The sequence below is a fragment of the Hibiscus syriacus genome, unplaced genomic scaffold, assembly GCF_006381635.1.
Source record: "Hibiscus syriacus cultivar Baekdansim isolate YM2019G1 unplaced genomic scaffold, ASM638163v2 tig00112649_pilon, whole genome shotgun sequence".
NCBI lineage: Eukaryota > Viridiplantae > Streptophyta > Magnoliopsida > Malvales > Malvaceae > Hibiscus > Hibiscus syriacus.
This window is the reverse complement of record NW_024063376.1, coordinates 806,303-830,012: the sequence shown is the minus strand read 5'-3', so window position 1 is coordinate 830,012 and position 23,710 is coordinate 806,303. Positions and strand designations below refer to the sequence as shown.

The window sequence follows — 23,710 nt, the reverse complement described above, 5'->3', positions numbered from 1 at the left end:
GAGGGGGTGATGGAACTGAAAATTCATGCATAGATATGGTGCAGTTGTTGAACAAATATCTATGGAGCAGATGTAAAACCAATCTTAATTTATATGATATGATAATGGAGTTTCTGTATAATTCCTTCTCTTCCTTTATTTCTACTTCATTCCTCTGTTTTCGCACAATAAGGAAAGAGGGAGAAGAATTGAAAGAAAAAAATTTAAAAAGTCTAATTTGGCGTCGCCCGGACTCGAACCGGAGACCTTCAGTGTGTTAGACTAACGTGATAACCAACTACACCACGACACCTTGTTGATGATTCAACAAGTTATTTCATATATCATAATTTTAAGAAGAAAACATTTTTTCTTCCAACTACAACTATAGGAAATCCTTACCCAACAAGACCATATGCATCCTCCAAAAACAAAGTTGTAATATCAAAGTTTTTACAATTTCTTTTAATAATTCTATAATCTTTTCTCTTGAAAATTGAAAGACATTTGGTGGTGATTTCGAACAACGTTTTCCACATGGAATAGTAATGTTTTCCTTGGTAATGAATACCATTCGGAGGCTTAACTGGAGTTGCCATCTCCTGCGCCTTTAACCAAACAACAATTACCGGAATAACCAAATTCCATTTATAAACAGAAATACACACATGATCTTAAAGTCACCGTACTAGCTTCTCCTGCAAAGGTTGTTTATTGCCTGGCCTGGAAAGATAAGATTAGAGTAGACTGTCGGGCTGGATATCATTCTAAAAGCGACGATGTTATCGATTTGGACATCTATCAGTTCATAGCATAGAGACCAAGCAAGTTGTATTCTAGTAAAAACTCCCCAAGTTCAACATGAAGAACCAATGAGTGGCATATAATCTTTTGAGTATCCGACGATCCAAGAGCCCTCTGAATCTCTGAGGATGCCACCAACTGAGCCATGGCTCGAAGAATGGGTGACTGGTGCATAAGTGTTTAAACAGATCACTCTCCTAAGGGAGGTTTTTCGCATTGAATTTGCATGTGAGGTAGCTCCTTCCCAGGAAGGATTATGCGAGATGATTTAGTGTGTTTCGCCCATGCTTGACTATGTTGGTATAAGCTTCAACACATTGTCTACTTTTATTAAAGACGAGGTTACTCATGCTTTTTGTTATAGCTCCATAAATGAGCTCTAAAAAATTTCGAATTTCCGTTAAATCGGACTCATTATCAGCAAAACTGCCACCATTTCATCATCCAAGGTCTCCAGACATGCCTCTTCGCTTACTGAAACCTCCAACAAGCCCACATCCGCCGGATAAAAAGCTTCTTAATCAACTACAGTATATAGATAAAATCTCTTACAGATATACTTGACTTACTACTAACTTTATTTTCCTGTGAGACATCCTTGCATCTTTATTTCCCGATCTAACACCCTTTGCAGTAAGGCACGACTCATGCACCGCGTCTTACGTCACCTGGCAGAGCACCGCGCCCTGTGAAACTTGTAAAAAATGGGTACTAGTTTTATAAATACTTTTCAAATGGTGCATAATATATAATTAATTTATGTTTGGATGATATTTGTGTAAAAACGCCAACTTTATTTATTATTTTTTGTGTGATATTGTGTTTTTAACAATAATTACTAATGTTTATTGACTTTTAAAATTAATTGTTTAAAAATATTAAAATAAATTTTTAATTACAATTGAGGGATCAAATAATTATTATTCATTTTTTTAAATCAATAAAAATGCAATAAAAAATTAAAAGTGAATAAAATTCAATAAAAAAAGAATGTAAAGTTAAAAAAAAATATTAAAATTCAATAAAAAAAAAGAATGTAAAGCTAAAAAATATCACCTCTTTATTTAAAATATTTTTTCTAATATTAATTTTTAAAAAATAAAATAAATATTAAATTCTAATTTTATTAAAAATGAATAAATATTATTATCGTTGTTAAAAATAATAATTAATGAATAATAATTCATTTAATTCCTCAATTGTAATTAAAAGTTTATTTTAATATTTTTATATTTTTTAAAAATTAATTTTAAAAGTTAATAATTTTTTAAAAAATATATGAAATTTATAATTTTTTAAATTATAAAATATTTATCATCATCATCATCATTTTGTAAAAGAATACTAGTTATAAAACTTTTATAAAATTATTTATATTTTAAAATACTTACTCTCAAATTTCTATACTAGATTATACGTATTGTATAATTTCATGCAAAAATCAAAATTTGTCGAGTTATAAAATAAATTGCAAAAGAAAGTTTAAAGATTTTAATGTAAAAGTTTTTTTTCACACACAAAAAATAAATAAGTAAAGTTGACGTTTTTACACAAATATCACTCTAATAGAAATTAATAACATATTAGGCATTTTTCTAAAAATATTTATAAAACTAGCATCTGAGGTTTTACACGTACCATAAGGCGCGGTGCATGGGCCGCGTCTTACCCACGTGACACCACATCAACGTTCCTACAAAGGGTGTTAGATCAGAGAATAAAGATGAAAGTGCGTCTGACAGGAAAATAAAGTTGGTTAGGGTGATTTTTGAGGAAAATCTCCCTTACTAAAACATAATCCAAAGTCTAACAATCAAATATGTATAGCCCATTAGCCTACAAATAACTATAATGATCTATGGCTGACACACACACTAAAAAGTCACTACAAATATCCTCAACTAAGTCCTAAGACTAGAAAAGAAGTTGAAAGAGACCTTTACAACTCATTTATCAATTGCAGCTTTCTGCTTAAATTGGAAGGGACGAGCCGTCAACGGCCGGCGAAACCAACGTTGTAATCAACACTCTTCAAGGCCTTCCATACAGTTGAAACAAAAAGAAGAGACTAGAGAGCACCATGGAAATCATTAGAACAAGGAATATTACCCAAAATCCAATTCTGAAGAGATGTAAAGAAAGTATCAGCAAGATTATTGGAGACTAGATTAAGCCAAAGTTCCCTCAATGGCAACGCAGTCTCAAAGCACATGCATGTTAGTTTCAATCACCGATCCACAAAGGTGGCAAGATGAGTCATATGGAAGATGGTGTCTACATCATTCTGAGTTTATCAGGAGACATTTCCTTATGACAATTAATCCAAAGAAAGAGTCGCATACGTTGAGGGACTTGGAGTTGTCATATGAGTTTCCGTTTCACATCTTTAGCAGGAAGGAAATCATCAGATATGACATTATAATTAAGCGTCTTCCACTAATAGGTTTTGCTGACCCCATTTCCATATTCAAATATCTTCACCATCAAGTATCGAATAGGGCTTGATATTCAAGATATGAAGAAGAACACCATCGTCAAAATAAGAACGAAGGACGGTCCAATTCCATTATCCAGACGTCAGAAATTGGCGGGTGATTTTCTCAATCTCAGTGCAGACTCTGGATAGAAGCAAGGTTCCTTGCATGGAATGAACATGGATGGTTAAAAGGATAGATTTGGCAAAAGTTATTTTTTGGATTAGTGATTGGCGTTTCAGGTGTTAATCTTGAGACACAATATGGTAACAAATTTTCGGAAACCTATAGGAATTCCTTTATTATTTTAAATTCATGTTGTTTATTTATGTAATAAACACTCAAATGTATCTTTTAAATTAATCATAAAAAATAGTAATTCAATTATTATAAAACATTGGCTTTTGTAAAACTTTATACAATATTTATGTCTTGAAAATAGCTTTAGTGGAACCCATCAAGTCGGTTAAAGAAATTCTTCTTCTTAGAGGTTTTGAGTTCAAGTAGTTACGTCTGTGGATAAATATCGTTATCAATAATTAAAAAAAATATTACCTTATAACAACTCTAAATTATTTAAAAAAATGGTTTCAATAAAAATACCAAACAACAAAAACTTGTAATATAAACAATGTATAGGAAGACATTAGTAAGATAAATAATATGTGTTTTTTTAGTATAATCCTCCGTTTTCGATTTATTAATTAATTAATCCGAATCAGATATTGCATAGGCAAGAGTGATCTCCTAACACAATTTATTCTATTCAAACACTAAGATTCAAACCCCTGACCTTTGCTTAAGAGATCTAATGTCTCATTTCACTAAACCAACTTATTGTTGGTACTTATAATACGTGTTTATTTCACTCAAAATAATTTCAAAAATGTATATCAAATAAGGAAAAAAATATTTTATATAATATCATCTAAAGAGTAAAATATATTTGACTTTCTTTTAAAAGTAAATCATATTTAAGAAATATTCTTTTAAAATTATTAAAGATAAATTATAAGAATGATTGCTTTCATTTCAATTTTGTTCTTTACCTATATATATATATATATTTTAAAATTACGTTTTATTGATTGTTATATTTTGGTCACTAAAACGTTAAATATATGTTAATTTGATGAAATAACATATTAATAAAAGAATTATTTTAAATTAACTCTTAAACTTTTAAATTTTCATTTTGCACCCTATCCAACAAAAATACTCTTTCAACATCTTTTTCCTCCCTAAAAAAATCTTATTTTTCTCTAATTTAAAATTCAGTAAAAGACATTATTTTTCACCCTATTTTGAAATTTTTGTTATGTATGAAATAACTTATTTTCTACGGTAATTTTTTTTATCAAATACATCAAAAAAACTATAGAAAACATTTTATTGGAACACAAATATATACATTAAATGATTAATGTATCATGGAATTCATAAGCATTCTTGTCGCCATAGTTGATGAAATGAACAGTTTGGGGGTTGTTTCTTGTCTTCCATTGACGAATTGACCCTCTTGTCCAAGGATGGACCAAATGGACGGGGAAACAATTATTCTCATGATTTTTTTTGAAAGTATACGGGGAAATATTAATTTATCGGAAATCATATAAACAACATTTTATTAATTACAAACTGAACAAACAGTCTGGACTATCATAAAATCTTACAATAATCATTTAGTGATAGTTTGATAAACAAAAGTATGAACAAATGAAGCAACGATATATATAAATTGATAGTACCAATAGCTCTGAGCACCAACCATGAAGGAGAAAAACTTGAAGAAGATCCAAAACGAAAAATGGAGAAGGTGATCTCCCCTAAAAGGCAATCCTATCTATGAAAACATGTTGAAATACAAACCAAGAAGAAAAACCAAGAAATAAACCTGTATCGGAAGTCACAAACACCGGTAACCATGATACCCATTACTAGAAAAAGGGCCAAGAGAAAACGTTAATATTAAACTATGATAAAACTAAAATTGAAAACTAGTAAAAGTAAAAGGAAATAACCAAAAATGGGAACAAAAGGGCAGAGGGATGGTCGTGAACAGCCATCACCACTGCCCCAAAGATCCGGTTGATTTGCTTGTAACTGCTGAAGTACCATAGAGAATAAGCAGTTTTGGTAACTGTCACAGAGCGTTTTTACGTGAATTCTCTTGAAAATTTTAAATTAGTCTATATATTTTTTATATTTTTAAGTGATAATCTATTTTTGTTATTCTAAAATTTTATAAGTTTAATTCTCTTCTAAAATTTTGAAAGTTTATTTCCCTTAATATACTCATGCACATGTCTTTGCTCATTTCAGATATAAAATATTGTCTGGTCTAAAATTTTGAATCACTAAAATTATCATCCCTTTCCAATCTAAAAAAACTAGTTATCTTAATTTTCAAATCGGATATCCAGATCAAAATATAAATTTTAATTTAATAAAAATTTTAAATTTAATATTTTATAATTTTATACAATATATTTTGTACTCCACTATATATTCCTCAAAACATACTTGAATAATTCTAGGGCCTTTTTTTTTCCGAAAAATCACCTATACCCTATATATTTCCCTGTCAGGCACCTTTCAAATTATTTTTCCCAATCTAACACCCTTTGCAGTAAGGCGCGCCCCCTGCAGCGCGCTTTACGCTGATCTGGCGCCACGTGGGTAAGGTGCGCTCCCTGAAGAGCGCTTTATGCTGAGTTGGGATACATGTGTGTAAAGTGCGGCCCCTACGGCGCGCCTTACCTTTAAATCTGACACACGTCAGAAAGGCGAGCCACTGGGGCGCGCCTTAGGTTTAATTACCCACCTACCCCAGCCGTTCACACCCCCTCCCTATAAATACCCCATTCTCAATCACTTTCATCACACCAAATCCTCTCAACTTCTCTCAAATACTCTTATATTCTCTTATAACTGTTTAAGGTATATTTTATTATATTTAATATTTTGTTTTTAATTTATTTAAGTATTTAAATTTTTTAATATTTTATTTAATTAATTTTTTTTGCAGATATAAAATGGAAGGTGATATACTTCACTTGGATGGAAATCATATATCGCGACATTTTGCTGATACGATAACATTTTAACGTTTTAATTTAATTTAAATTATTAGTTATAATTTATTTATTTATTTAATGCATGATTATTAGTTTAAAAATTATTTTTTGTAATTATTTAATTTTAGAAGAGGGACTGTGTATTAAATCTTTTATTAGGAACCTTAAGTTAGTGATACCTAGCTGTGTCTTGCCGTATTTAGTAGAGGCTGGATTCGGTCACATAGGTAGATATGAGGGTCACTGTAAGATATAACCAGACCTTATTGTTGCCTTAGGGAGCGGTGGAGGTCGGAGACCCACACATTCCATCTTTCGTGCGGAGAGTGCACTATTACACTTGAGGATGTTTCTATGTACCTGGGGTTTCCGGTGGATGGAGATGTGATATCGGGGATGGAGCACGGTTCATGGACTGCTTTGTGCTGGGAGTATCTAGGACGTGTCCCGGAAAGTTTTAACGGTTGTCGGATACCGTTAAATTGGTTAGATACCAATTTTCGGGAGTTGAGTGAGGACGCCTCTAAATAATGAAGTTAAAATGTATGTACGGGCATGCATACTGCAGCTGATAGGAGGGTTACTGATGCCGGACAAATCACGCAACCAAGTTCACTGTATGTGGTTGCGACATATTGGCGACTTTCATCTAGCCGGATCACTCAGTTGGGGCTCAGCAGTTTTGGCTTTCCTGTACAGGGAGATGTCTTGAGCCACTGATTACAAGAAAAATGCTATCAGCGGATGTCTCCTGCTGCTGTAGTCTTGGGCATGGTATCGATTGCCCTTTTTATGTCCCGTTGTCAAGAACCCATTCGTATTTTCGCTACTGTTGAGGTAATTATAAAACTGATTTCGTATATTAATCATTTTATACAGTGTATAATAATTTTTTTCCTTGAATAGGTGGTCTACTAATAGGAAAAATCATCAGGAGCTACCTGATGATTTAGAAAAAATTAGGGTGCTAATCGATCAGAAGGCTGGCACACATATATGCATTTTAATATTTAAAAATAGATTTTAGATTATAGTTTGTTGAAAACATTTTGATATTTCGATATAACAAATTAAGATAAATGAATTTTAAGATTTTCCAAAAAGATTTTCTAAATATATTCGATATAATTATTCGAATATCAAAATATTACTCCAAATCTTCAAAAGTCATTTTTAATCCTTACTCAAGTGTAAAATTAAGTTTTAATCTTAAAAATAATTTCAAAACGATTTTACAAAATATTTCGAACCATTTCAAAGCCAAAAATTTCAGATTGCTTAGAGGGAACCGATTCCCCCTGAATGGTTTGGCTCCCGAGAATTCCAGTATGCTCGGAGGGAACCGATTCCCCCCACTGTTCAACGGGCGAAATATTTAAATTTTACACTTAGGGAACTGATTCCCCATGAGGGGTACCGATTCCCCCCCACCTCTAAGCAGAAATATTTATTGTTTTCACACTTAAACGGCTACAATAACTTCATTAATAATCCCCAACGTTCAGAAGTGATTCAAGGTGTATTTAAGCAAGCTTAGAAGCCATTGATCAAGAACAAGAAACATCAAGCAACTAGAATCAAGAGAGAATCAAAGAGAAAGCATCAAACCTCAAGTTTGAGCATTTCAAGCCTATTTTTCATTCAATATTCATTTTGCTTTCAAGAACACTTATTGTGCTCAATTATATTTATTCTTGAGTGTTCTTTCTTTGTTCTAGAATTATACAAACATATTTTCCTTGTGAGGTTTTTCTTGTGAGTTTGCAAATTTGTAATATTCTCTTTGAGAAAAGAGTGTTCTCAAGAATTGGGGTATATTCTTGAGGGAGTTGTAAGGTTATCTCTTTGGCCTCAAAGAAAGAACAAATTAGTGAATTTGTTGGAAAATTCTTAGTGTGGATAGCTAAGGTAGTGGACGTAGACTTTGGTTAAGAAAGTCGAACCACTCTAAATCGTTGTGCAAATATTTTCAATTTTCTGCAAAAGCTTCCACCAAAATTTTAATTGCCAATTCACCCCCCTCTTGGCCATTTTCATCAATCGATTAACTCAATAATTGGTATCAGAGCTTGACTCATTTGAAGGTTTAACCACCTCTTGAGTAGATCCGGGAAGAGTTAAATCGATAAAGATGACATCCATTTCCGGTTCATTCTCCATGGAAGAATCCAGACCAATTGACGTGCCTCCACACTTCAATGGAACAAATTATCATCGTTGGAAGAAGCTTATGATGATATCTATCCAAGCATTTGATATGGAAGCTTGGATGATGATTGAGAAAGGATATTCTTCTCCTACAAAGAAGGCAAAGAAGTGGAGTGATCAATAACGGAAGAAAGCTCAACAAAATACAAAAGCTATGCACATGCTGTGTTGTGCAATTGATTCTAATGTATATAAAGGAGTTTCTTCTTGTTCAAATGCCAAGGAGATGTGGGATAAGCTTGAAGAGATCTATGGAGACAAGGAAGAAGAAGAACCAATAAAGGTGATGTCTCTATTAGCTCTCATAGAGCCAAATGTATCTTCTAACTCAAATAGATTAAATTCAAAATCTTTTAATGAGTTACAAGATGCTTATGATGAATTATTTTCAGAGTTTGAGACATGAACTCCAAATACAATAAATTGATTTCTAAATTTATTGCTAAAAATAATCTTCTTTTGAAAGCTAAAACAGACTTGGAAAATCAAAATGAAATGTTGAGAAAGGAGTTAGAGCTTTCAAAAATAAAATCTGAAAACTTTGAAAAATAAATTTTCAAATTAAACTAACTTCTTCTAGAAACGAAAATGGATTTTGAAAATCAAAATGAAATCTTGAAGAAGGATTTAGAGCTTTCAAAAATGAAATTTGAAAGTATTGAAAAAAAATTTGATTTAAAAGTTAAGCTTAAATGTTTAACAAAAGAAAAAGATATCATTTTAAATAATTCATCTAGTTCAATAATTACAATATGTTCACATTGTCATTGTCATGGTCATAAGGAACATACTTGTCCTTTAAATAAAGGAAAACGATTTAAAATTAGACAAGTATGGGTTCCAAAAGGAACAAGGGGCATTGAAACTAATGTTCAAGGATCCAAAGCAATTTGGATACCAAAATCTACTTAAATGTCTCTTGTAGGTGTGTGAGAGCAATGGTGATGAAGATGATGATATTCAAGATGCTCTAGCCACACATAAAAAAGAAATGGGTAACCTCTAAACTTAATGTTTTTTATTTTATTTGGTTGCTCATTTAGTTTATGCATGCATGAGGTTTTAAATGTTAAATAATTCTAAATGATTATGTTTTGTCTCATGTATGTTGAAAATATTGTATGATGAACATAATAATTTTTGGTAATGTTTTATAAACTTTAGTTCATCGTATTAATTTTTGGTCAAAATTGTTTTTAAAATGTAATTGATATCTCTTTAATAATTGATATCGATTTTTCAAGAACTTTAGTTTTGCAAAATTTTGACCTTAAATTTTTCTTAATGATTATGCATAGATTTTTTTATATTATAAAGTTTTAATGCATAACATTTTCAAAAACTTTATGCATGTGATCTTAATCTCAATTATCAACATTGCATAATGTTTTGTATGTGAATGGATTAAAGCATAATCTGATTAGATGAATTTGACAAAAGATACAATGTCTTATTTTTAGATTAAGTGTTTGCAAAATTGATTGACATTGCATCTACTTTGATTATGCTTGTTGGTCATAGAATAGGAAACATTTACATGGTGCATTTAGATTCTATCAATATGACTAATTTATGCCTAGTTGCTAAGGATGAGCATGATAGTTGGTTATGTCATAGAAGACTAGGACATGCTAGTATGAGTGTTTTGCAACGGTTAATTCAAGGAGACTTAGTAAGAGGGCTGCCTAAACTGAAATTTGATAATGATAAAATATGTGATGCTTGTACTAAAGGAAAACAAAAGTGAGTTTCTTTTAAATCCATTAATGACGTATCAACTAGTAGAGTATTACAATTGATCTATATAGATCTTTTTGGGCCAACTAGGACTACTAGCTTGGGTGGAAAACAATATGCATTTGTCTTGGTAGATGACTATTCTAGATATACTTGGGTTCTATTCTTAAGTACTAAAGATGAAGCATTAGAAAAATTCATTATGTTTTCAAAAGTAATCCAAAACGGAAAAGGTTACTCTATAACTAGTGTCAGGAGTGATCATAGAACTGAATTTGAAAATCTTGGATTTACTGAGTTTTGTAATTCTAATGGTATTAGCCATAATTTTTCATCACCTAGAACCCCTCAACAAAATGGAGTTGTTGAGAGGAAAAATCAAACTTTAGAAGAAATGGCTAGAACCATGCTTTGTGAAAACAATTTGCCAAAATATTTTTGGGCGAAAGCCACAAATACCGCTTGTTATGTTATTAATCGAGTAATGATTAGGCCTATTTTAAAGAAAACTCCATATGAATTTTTAAAAATAAAAAGCCTAACATTAGCTATTTTCATCCTTTTGGTTGTAAATGTTTTGTTTTAAACAACGGTAAAGACAATCTTGGCAAATTTGATGCTAAAAGTGATGAAGGAATTTTTCTGGGTTATTCCTTAAATTCTAAAGCTTATCAAGTATTTAATAAAAGAACTTTAGTTGTAGAAGAGTCTATACATGTTGTTTTCGATGATAATCTCCTTCCGAGGAAGGATTCTTGTTTGAATGATGATGTAGGTATTATAAATACAAATGACGTTAGACATGACGTTGGAGAACCATCATCAAAGGAAGAAACGAAAGATGAGGAAACTAATTATCCTCTCGAGAATCCAACCATTGAAGAAAAGGAAGCATCTTACCCAAGAGAGTACAACTATGTCAAGGATGGTGAAATCATTGGTGATCCATCCAAAGGGGTAACAACTCGATCTTCTCTTAGAAATATTTGTAATTATGTTGTATTTATCTCATGTATAGGGCCTAAGAATATTAAAGAAGCATTAAAAGATGAACATTGGATTATGGCTATGCAAGAAGAATTAAATCAATTTGAGAGAAGTAAAGTATGGACATTAGTTGAAAGGCCTAGTAATAAATCTACTGTAGGTACTAGATGTGTATTTAGGAATAAGCTTGATGAAAGTGGTAATATAGTGAGAAACAAGGCTAGACTTGTTGCTCAAAGGTATACTCAAGAAGAGGACATAGACTATGATGAAACATATGCTCCCGTAGCTAGGATGGAAGCAATTAGAATGTTATTAGCATTTGCACGTTTTCATGAATTTAAACTATATCAAATAGATGTTAAAAGTGTATTTTTAAATGATTTTATAAAAGAAGAAGTGTATGTGGAACAACCTCCAGGTTTTGAAGATTTAAAATTTCTGGATCATGTTCTTAAATTGACAAAAGCACTTTATGGTTTAAAATAAGCTCCTAGAGCTTGGTATGAAAGATTGTCAAATTTTTTAATTGAAAAGGGTTTTTTCAAAAAGGAAGGTTGACACTACATTGTTTTTAAAGCATAAAGGTAAAGATTTATTAGTAGTTCAAATCTATGTTGATGATATAATATTTAGTTCTACTAATGATGTTCTTTGCCAAGAAATTTCTAAGCTAATGCAAAGCGAATTCGGAATGAGCATGATGGGGGAGCTCTCATTTTTCTTGGGACTCCAAACCAAGCAAAGAAAAGATGACATCTTCATCAATCAAGCTAAGTACATCAAAGATACACTCAAGAAGTTTGGACTGAAAAATGGGAAACCTCATGACACTCCAATGAGCTCTTCTACAAAGCTTGACTTGGATGAAGGAGGTAAATATGTAGATGTTAAATTATATATGTCAATGATTGGATCTCTACTTTATCTAACTGCAAGTAGACCGGACATTATGTTTAGTGTTTGCTTATGTGCTAGATTTCAATCATGCCCTAAGGAATCACATTTACTAGCTGTTAAGAGAATCTTTAGATACCTTAAGGACACTCCTAGTTTAGGACTTTGGTATCCTAGAGACTCTAGCTTTAGCTTGCATGCCTTTTCTGATGCGGATTATGGAGGATGCAAATTAGATAGGAAAAGCACCTCCAATACTTGCCAATTCCTTGGAAATATGTTGATTTCTTGGTTTTCAAAGAAACAAAATGGTGTTGCATTATCTACAACTGAAGCCGAATATATTTCAGCAAGTAGTTGTTGTGCACAAGTTTTATGGATGAAACAACAACTTTTTGATTATGGAATTAAAGTAGCTACCATTCCTATCAAGTGTGACAATACTAGTGCTATTTGTCTCACTAAAATTCCCATCCAACACTCTAGAACTAAGCACATTGAAATAAGACATCACTTCATTAGAGACCATGTCACTAAGGAAGATGTAGTTCTAGAATTTGTTGATACTTTGCATCAATTAGCGGATATCTTTACAAAACCTTTGGACAAGGAACATTTTTGGACACTTAGGAGAGAATTAGGTTTAACTGGCCTATCTTCACTTAGTGTTTAAAATAATTTTAGCACTTTTAAGACTAAATGAAAAATGCTTATAATAGTAATTTCTAATTACATTCATTGCTATTAGTTAGGGGGAGTTTATGATTCTTGATGAAAAATTAACTTTATGTTCAAATGTAGTTTAAGGATTAATTTGATTGATTGAACATAGTTAATTTTTGATATATAAGTTGCCAATACCACTAGAGAAGATTAATTTAGCATTTTGAGTGTTTAAAATACAGATTTTTGAATTATAGGGCAGAGGGAATTGATACCCCCTTGAAGAGGAACCGATTCCTCCTTTGAAGGGGAACCGATTCCCCCTAGGGGAATCGATACCCCCTGGGGTTCTGGTTTTTACGGGCAGAACACCCTAATTTTTCCTCAAACCCTCGATATTTCTTCATTCACGCCGTTCTCTTCCTCTCTCTCTCTCTCCTTATCTCCTCTTTGCTTCATAACATCGATTTTTAGTCGGAATTTCATCATATTTCAAATCCTAAACCTGCTAGCATCATTAAAATCGTGCAAACAACATCAAAATCCACTCAATCTCATGTTTCAAGGTAAAGTTTTCTAAACTCTCTATTTCATTGATTTTGAACATAAGACTAGTTTCAATTAGTTCTAGATAGAAATAGTGATCGAGCATTGATTGTTTAGTGATTAGAAACTTGATTTTACAACTAATTTCATCAAAAACACAAGAATTTTCCAAAATTCTTTGAAATTTTTGAAATAAAAAAAATATTTTTCAAATTATTGTGTTTTGATTGAATTATGTTGTTGTTATGAAAACTATACATATATTGATTTTTAAAACCTTATTTTTCAATAGTTTTCAAAAACTTTGCCCATTAGGATTGGTTTAGAGAACCTTGAAATATTGAGGACTCAATTGAGTTTTGGGATTAATTAAATTCTATACATGTGTTTTCTAAATTGCAGGTTATCCATTCTATTCCGATTTCCTAAACCATGTCCAATCCTAAACGACCTAGGATATTGTCTAGTAGCTCAAGTCAAAATCAACCTCTTATTCCTCCACCCAATCCAAATAACCCAAATATGACCATTCTGAACTCTTGTTTCAACGTACCTGGTTGTGGACAAGATATATATCATAGGTACCATACTTGTTTTGAGTCATACAAAATCTGGGAAGAACGTATCCCTTCGATTCAAGCTATAGAAGATATGCACTTCCAATATCTTCCTACTCTTAAATCCTAGAAGTTTGATAAACTCTTTAAACTCAAATCTTTGGTTTATCATCAATTAGTCCACATTTTTCTATTCCAATGTGGTATGTGTCCAAAACGAGCGCCGATATGAAATTATAGGAATTCGATCCTATCTTTTAGGACAATTCATTTTTATTGACTCCGGCACAATCGCTACCCATTTTGGACTAGATAACTCAGGCTTAATGAAAAAGAGATTGTGGATTCACCCTATAAGTCTAAAGATAGTGAGAGTACCCTAAGAACTCATCGTGATAGATTCCTTCATTATTTGATCTCTTGGTGGTTTAGACCATCCGGAGGTAGGTACGCCTCCCTTAGGAACATATATATATGGTGGATATATTGTATCCAACATAAAAAGAAGATTAATCTTCCATAGATCATCTTTAGTGAGTTTCCATAAACATTGTTCCTTCCAAGAATATATAAAACTTGGTATATGGTTGTCTCCTTAGTAATTTGTTTATCAAACTCGGTCTTTGGGTCAATGGGTTTATCGTCCCGAACTCAGAACTTTTAATTGTGAAACATTTTGATGTTCATGGATTGTTTTATTTTGGGTGTTTGAATTTGTTGGATAATTGGATATTTGAACTTACATGCTTATATATTTGGTTTGATTTTCACTTTCATTTTGAGCTTAATGTTTATTTTTGCATCATTTACATATTAGTTGCATTATGACAAATTTTTTTGCCATTTCACATTGTTTATGAATATTAAATTATGGAACTAATGGCTAATCTTTCTCTTGATTATGATCTTAGCAGCTTACGCTATATTTAGTTATCAATTGGCTAATTTTTTTTCAAAAACTTATTTAAAATCTTTTAAAGGTCTTTTTGATTTAACAAAAAGGGAGAGAAATATTAAAGTGTTTTTAAAGGGGATAAGTGTTAGGGTAAGGGGGAGTAATTTAAAAACTTGATTTCAAAATCTTAAAATTACTAAAATGTTTTGTTATATCAAAAAAGGGGAGATTGTTGAAAATATTTTGATATTTCAATATAACAAATTAAGATAAATGAATTTTAAGATTTTCCAAAAAGATTTTCTAAGTATATTTGATATAATTATTCAAATATCAAAATATTACTCCAAATCTTCAAAAGTCATTTTTAATCATTACTCAAGTGTAAAATTAAGTTTTAATCTTAAAAATAATTTCAAAACAATTTTGCAAAATATTTCGAACCATTTCAAAGCCAAAAATTTCAGATTGCTCAGAGGGAACCGATTCCCCCCTGAATGGTTTGGCTCCGAGAATTCCAGTATGCTCGGAGGGAACCGATTCCCCCCACTGTTCAACGGTCAAAATATTTGAATTTTACACTTAGGGAACCGATTCCCCATGAGGGGTACCGATTCTCCCCACGCTCCAAGCAGAAATATTTATTGTTTTCACACTTAAACGACTACAATAACTTCATTAATGATCCCCAACGTTCAGAAGTGATTCAAGGTGTATTTAAGCAAGCTTAGAAGCCATTTATCAAGAACAAGAAACATCAAGCAACTAGAATCAAGAGAGAATCAAAGAGAAAGAATCAAACCTCAAGTTTGAGCATTTCAAGCCTATTTTTCATTCAATATTCATTTTGCTTTCAAGAACACTTATTGTGCTCAATTGTATTTATTCTTGAGTGTTCTTTCTTTGTTCTAGAATTGTGCAAACATATTTGCCTTGTGAGGTTTTTCTTGTGAGTTTGCAAATTTGTAATCTTCTCTTTGAGAAAAGAGTTTTCTCAAGAATTGAGGTATATTCTTGAGGGAGTTGTAAGGTTATCTCTTTGGCCTCAATAGAAAGAACAAATTAGTGAATTTGTTGGAAAATCCTTAGTGTGGATAGCTAAGGTAGTGGACGTAGACTTTGGTTGAGAAAGTTGAACCACTCTAAATCGTTGTGCAAATATTTTTAATTTTCTGCAAAAGCTTCCACCAAAATTTTAATTGACAATTCACCCCCCTCTTGGCCATTTTTATCAATCGATTAACTCAACATAGTTATATAATTAGATTATTATTTTGATAAAATTATATATATTTGTTTTAGTTTGAATGGGTGTCATATTCTAATGATGATGTGAGGATGGTGATCCCACCTGAGTTGAGGGGCCCATCAGATGTTTGGATGGCGATGGTTCCTTTGATCTGTTATGCGATCGTCGAGTGACACTCCACTGATCGTGTGCTCTGGCAATTTGGTTGTTTTCAACCAATTCCGGAAGCACCTCGTAGTATGGACGAGTTGCATAGCACAGATAGACGCAGTAAGACCGATACAGATTGGCTGGTGAGGCATCATGAGTGGGTCGTGTTGTGGGAGGATCGACATCGACGCCTTCCCCGTAGAGAGCCCATTTTAACTGACCTCTTGATGGTTGCTGGTGGTTATTATGATTGGTTCAACAGTAACAGGAAACTGTTTCTACTTTCCGAGGATGCACGATGGCGAACCTTTCAGCGACGTTGACAGAGACGTTCACCGACACAACACCATCATCCCCCGACTCGTGGACGGAGAGTAGGTGCTTCCGGTTCATCCTCAGCTGCACCAGCAGGACCTTCACAGTAGCCACAGTCTACAACGACTTACATACCGCAGCCATATGTGATGTCTCCACCGCCATTCCCTTACCTGATGTCGCCGCCACCACCTTCACCTTCACCTGGTTTTATGACCCCGCCGCTGCCACCGTCACAGAGTTTTATGACCCCTCCTGGAGGATATTATGGGTCTATGTTTGTAGATCTGACTTGGGGTTCATATGCCCACATTTTGGCGGGTTCAACCTCATCACCCATGGCCGCAGCACAGACGCCTCCTATACAGTTTTCACACTCAGCGATGTCTGGGTTTTATGAGTTTTCCCAGTTTTTGTAGGCCGGTGGGATAGTCAGTCACACACCTCCAAGGTCCTTATTCTATGGAGGTGCATCATCGTCATCAGCTCCTCATCAACCTAATATAGCTGCTCACAACGACGATGATGGTGATGATGATGACAGCGAGGAGTCACAACCAGTGATACGAAGAAATCCTCCTCGAGACTAACAGCCACCGCCCTGCGGAACACATTCGCGTCGCAAGCATCGATAGATTTTGTTTTTTTTATTATATTTGTATTTAGTTGTTTATTTGACTTTTTATTGTAATTTTTTATTTATTATTTAATACTTACTTTATTTCATTAATTTGGTTGTATTTATTTTAATTTATTTTTGTTAAATTTGTTGGACTTTTTGTTAATGTATTTTGGTTAATTTTGTTTATTACCATTTAATATCAGTTATTGTAATTTATTTATCATTTATCATTTAATACTCATTGTAAGTTTGTTGTATTTAAAATTATATTCAAATACCAAATTGTTATTAGTTTGATAAAATTTAATAATTATGTTCGATAACTTTCTTTAGTTTGTCACTTATTATCTCTTTTATTATAATCACATATAACGCCAACGTCCAATCTCATATTCTTGTATCGTTTTTTTAATCTTCATCAGCGGTTATCGAATGACATTAACTTGAAGTCAATGCAAATTAAAGTACAAGAATTCTTATTTGATAAACAACTACATCAGTTCCTCATCAATTGTTACTTGATGACAACAGAAGTGGACATGTTTTTTTAGTGTGTCATGGGTTTCTACAATGCCCACATCTTCTGTCTTGTCTAGATCTTTCTCGAATATCCATATCACAATGAATTCGATTGGATTTTGGACGACCACGCTCCCTCAATAAAGTTGGATATGGTACAATCGGAAGCCAATCCTGAACCTCATCAGGGTCTTTGTCATTACCTATGGGGGGAACTCAAATTTGTATACATTAAAAACGTCATATAGTATGTATACGGGATCAAAAAAATAGTTATAGTCTTGATGTGTATGCGAGCAAGCTGCTATCACATGAGAGCATAGATACTTTAGAGCTTGAAAAAACCCGCAGTCGCACGTTCTGTCCTGTAGATTTACTCTTAACGACACAACTTCAATCCCTTGAAGAGGTCGCGGTAACTCTGTGAAACGAAACATTTCATGTCTTCTAGAGAAGCTTGTTACAGACATTCCATTTGATGCATCAATTTTTTTTGTAGATCTGCAACTAATCTAGGGTGATAGACATGACCGCCTTGCATCCAGGTTTGAGCTTGTCCCCCGAGCTTCGCAAAAAGTGCCCCAAACGAAAATATATAGTTTTTACCAAAGCCGCTACAGGTGAGTTACGTGCACCCTTAAGGTTGAATTGATTGCCTCAGCCAAGTTGGTCGTCATGTGTCCATATCGATGTCCACTATCATATGCGTTCGTCCACATTTCTTTATCGATGAGGCTGATGTAATCATATCTTTCCTCCTTTTTCACCCGCAAATCTTGAAGCATTGATTCAAACGTTTGAGGAAGTAGTTCGTAACCTGATCAAAAAATGTATAACTTACTAACTTGCTTTCTTTGCAAAATTAAAATGATCGAAAGAAAACAAACTACATTAGTTTCACTTACCCATGCGCACAATTAATTGACGCTCATCATTCTTTTTGTATCTTCCATGGTAGTTCGCAGCAATGTGTCGGAGACAATACCTATGTTGGACAAAGGGTGGTTGCCACATTTGACCCAAACACTCCATTGTTGCTTTGATCCCAGCTCCGCGATCTGAATTGATACATATTTCCCCCTCGTGATAACATGTGCACGTAAGTTTCGAAGGAAAAAGCCCAAGAATCTGTATATTCTCCTTCAATAAGAGCAAAAACAACTGGAAGAATGTTGCGATTGCCATCTTGGATAACTGCCAATAATAAAATTTGCTTGTATTTTCCATACAAGAAAACCCCGTCGATCTGGACCACAAGCTTGCAATATTTGACAGCATTAACGCACTGTGGGTATGTCCAAAAAACCCGGTAGAATTGGCATCGATCGCGAATAACTCGATTATTATGGTATGCACAGGAGGTTTCGAAGTCCACAATTGTCCTAGGATTCAACCTCTGCACCAGCCTAAACCAGCCTGGAAGTTCGTTGTAAGATGCATCCCATTCGCCATGAAGTTTGGCAATAACATTTTGTTTTCCCAACCAAGCTTTTTTATAGGATACAATGTACCCATACTGCGATTGTATAGCTGAAATCAACACATCAACAACTATATGAGAGCTTGCTTTTACCATAGGCATGATGGATTGGCATATCACTTCAGAATCCAAGTTGGGATAATCTTGGTTGACCCCTCCAACACAACATGTGTGAGGACCGTTGTATACTGTTAGTTCTCATTTGTTGTTTTTCCTCTTCCTCTTCAATACGTGAACCATCCAATTGCATCCATTTTCGCGTCGGACACAGTAGCATACATATTTTTCTGTCGTGGACCGGTAGACTCTCGATTGAACAAAATTAAGGATATTGTAATTTTTTATGGAAATCATCGCTTCTTCTTTGCTAGGAAACTCCATGCCTAAAGATAACTCACCATTATTTATTGATGAGTAATATCCATAGTTACCGAGATGAGGTATATCCGCAAATTTTGGCCTGTACATCACCATATTCAGCTTCATACATGTGTGTTGGAGGGTCAGTTTGTGCCACATTTGAGGGAACTTCATCTACATCATCATCAGAGTTGAATTACAGTGATTCTGGGTGAATGAATAGTCCAGTCTCAGCACCATCTGCACAGTCTCATGAAGCAGTTCTTCTGGTGGAGATGATGGTTCCTCCATGCTCTCCACATTTAGGTTGAAGAACCTACTACTTGCATGTCTCCCTTTGAACTAGAAGGCGTATCGACATTGAGATAGAAAAAGCTCGTAGTTGAATGCCTTCCCCTGGAGCTTGAAGCCATCGTGTCAAATGGAAACTGCACAGATTGTTGCGTCGATGGCATCTCCATATTAAGGTCAAAGAAATTTGCAGATAAATGTCTTCCCCTTGAACTGGACGTGATGTTGCCATACGGATTGTTTGTGGACCCACCTCGATACATATCGTAAGGAGTTGCAGATGAATGTATCCCCATTGAAGTTGATGTGACGGCACCATGATGCGGGTTTCCCATTATGACATTAAAATCATTACACATTACTGTAGTTGGGCTGTCAACTTGATCAACTTGTTCAGCAAGCCCATAGTGGGAGCTTAATGATTGACCCCGAACAACATTCACTTGAACAAACTTTGTATACATATCAATATTAGCGTCTGAATAATTACTTTGAGAATCAACCATCATTTCAACATCATCATTGTTTGATAGTTCGAACGCTGTATAAGTTAATGGCAACAATGATGTTGGAAATCTATACTGCAACGAAGACATTCTTCTACTACTTCCAACATGAACCTTCCTCGAAATCTTCGTTATAAGCTCCTCAAGAGTTATGTTTCTCTTGAATGATATTTTAACACGCTCATTTGATACGAAAACAACGCCGGTTTCATCTTCTCGAATTTCTCCATCATAATAAACAATAGCTGAAAGTCGCTTCATTCTTAGAGTTTAAAAGTGCGACAATATTATATCTGCAAAAAAACAACTGAAACAAACCTGCTTAAATAAATAATATATGAACGAAAATATAACACAATAAATTTTTTACACATAAACGTAAATAATTTAAATAATATAATTTTATATTATTATATGTACCGCAAAAATATTTCGACGTATGCTCCAGCTTTCCCCTTGAACTGGCACAAAAATTAATTGAAAACAATTAATATTATTTTTTTAAATAATCATAATAAACAATAAGTATAATAAAAAATATTATAACAAAATTACCTTATAATGAAAGATCGAACGAACTTCTGAATAAAATATAAGAGGATTGTCGGGTGTTATTAGGGATGGCAAAAAAACCCGAACCCGACGGGGAAAACCGAAAACCGAATTTAACGGGTCGGGTTCGGGGATGATAAACGGGGACGGAGATGGGGAAAACCCGTTTATGTTAAACGGGGACGGGAACGGGGACGGGTTTGGTAATCCCCGCCCCGATTACCCGATTACCCGGCCCAATACCCGACTCGATAAATATTAAAAATAATTATTTTTTTATATATAATATTAATAACATATTTTAAATTAACCCTTAAATTTTTTTTTATTTTTTCACCCCATACTGCCCACTTTAAAACATCGTCCTCGCTTCAATTTCTAGAATTTACCTCAATTTTCGCTGTCTCATAATATTCTTTTTTTCTTTTAATCGTGAAAATAGTGCTTACACTTCTTGTTTGCAATCACGTGTGAACCTTTAATATCTTTTAATAGACATACATTGTCTAGTTAAATGAGAAAAGTCTGGTTGATTTGGTGGTATTGTGGCACTTCAACGAACGTGTACTTGCTGCAGGGTCCTCGTCCAGTACACCATTACACACCTGAAGCCCACCACTAGCATTGGCAAGCTGGAACTTATGTCCAGCAGAATTTAAAATCAATACAACTTGCATATTGTCTTCGTCTCTTCGACATCAACCCTCATTTTCACCTCGCAATCCAATAACCTCATACAAGCTGTCTCCATTACACAAGCTTTAACGTTCCTCTGACAAAGCGAAGCATGTGAATTAGCCATATTAAAATCAGCCTCGGGACCTATACCAACATCACGTTCTTCTTTAGCAAATGGAACAACGGCTGCTCTCTAGTATTAAATTCGAAAAATTCTAAAAAATTTCGGTTAATTCAAAAATTAACCGAATTAACCGAAATTTATTCGGTTCGGTTAATATTTTGAAAAAAATTTGGTTCGATTAACGGTTAAAGAAAAAAAAATCGGTTAATGGTAGTTCGGTCGGTTCGGCCACCGAATTAACCGAATGAACATCCCTACCAATACCAGTTTAAATAAACGTTTATGCTAAACGGGGATACCCGTTTCCCCGCGGTTTTCCCCGATTACCTGATGGGGATCCCCGTTTAAATCCTCGCAGTTTTTTAAACGGGGATGGGTACCGATTTTTTAAACGGGGACGAGGACGGGGGGACCAATACCCGGCCCGAACCTGGCCCGTTGCCATCCCTAGGTGTTATTTACTGGTTGAAAGGATTATTGTATTAATTTCTCGGTTGAGAGGGAATTGTGAGAGAGTTTATGGGGAGAGGGCTATTTATAACCGAGAGAGGATGCTTTAAAGCCGAGAAGTTCGGGTAAATTATGCAAGGCGCGATCCTTGCACTGCGCCTTGCATTATGCATGTCTGATAATTGAGCATGTGATAATTGAAAAGTACGGCCCCTGCCCCGCACTGTAGCCCTACGTGGCGTAAGGCGCCGCAGGGGCCACGCTTTAGACACGTGTGTCCATGTCAGCATAAGGCGCGCTGCAGGGAGCACACCTTATCCCACGTGGTGCCAGATCAGCGTAAAGCGCGCTGCAGGGGGCGCGCCTTACTGCAAAGGGTGTTAGATATGGAAAATAGTCTAAATGGTGTCTGACAGAGAAATATATAGGGTATAGGTGATTTTTCGATAAAAACGCTTAATTCTAGAACAAGTACTTAATCTCTTATTTGAAGGCTTGAAAATAAATAATTTAAAAGTTAAAAAAGGAAAAAAATCAAGACAGATTTGGATGCTGGGGTTGGGATAGTTGGATCTGGATAAAAAAATTAAAAGTCTATTTTTTTAATTTTCTGATAATTCAAAATTGAATTTCACCTATTTATATCTGATTTGATTATTTATTTTTTTTAGATATTTGATTCGAATTATCTAAAAATCTAAAAAAAATTGAAAATCTATATTTTAGATCAAATTAAACGATCAACAGATAGAATCGATTTTTTTTACACACTCGTATAATCTATATGATAATCAATGAAGTTGGATATTTTGAGTTGGATGGCAGATATTTGAAGGACGGACAGAGTCTTATCCTCAATCGTCTTATAGAATCGGCTCTCATCTACGGTCTATTTATTCTCAGCAGCCGGCTAAGTGTCGACATCACTATGAGATAAAAAGGTTGATAAAATCGCAAATCAATTTCAACATTGTTTGGTTCTGCTAAATCCAAATCAAATTTAGAAAATAAATAAATAATATTAAATAAATAAAATATTAAATAAAAGCCAATTTCAATTTTATATATAAAATAAATAATATTATCTCATCATGTTATATATATAGAATCCCAGGTGATTCGTTACCTAAAAATTAAAAAAAAATATTTTATTAATATTTTTAAAAAACAATTTAAGCTTTTTTAATATTAAAAATTAAATTTAAATGAAAAATAAAAGTTAATTTAATAAAAAAAGTTTAAACGAGTTAAATTTACTTTTTACACTATTACATCATTGAGTATATTACTAATAAGGGTTTTAGTTTCTGAATTCTGCTAAAATAAAAGACTTAAAAAAATCTAAAACAAGATGATTGTGATAAGGAGATGGGGTTGCTGTTTTGCTTTAATAACTTAAATCATTAAATTTAATAACTTTATTTATTTGTCGCTGAAACTTGTGTTAACTTTTTGGCGATAGAAACTATTTGTTTTATTGACTGTTTTTTTCATGAGTTGGCAGCTTCTTTTAGGTTAAACTATTCGTATGATCAATTAATCATTATCCCTTTTCACTTTGATCATCAACTTTAAAATTTTATCAATTAG

The 23,710-nt window shown here is 33.5% G+C and overlaps 1 non-coding gene across 1 annotated transcript; it reads right to left on the bottom strand.

The window, feature by feature from the left end:
* Nucleotides 1-218: 218 nt before the first annotated feature.
* On the bottom strand, nt 219-292 carry TRNAV-AAC. The gene has a single exon. It is a non-coding gene; the product is annotated as a tRNA-Val (tRNA).
* Between the last annotated feature and the right edge of the window lie 23,418 nt (nt 293-23,710).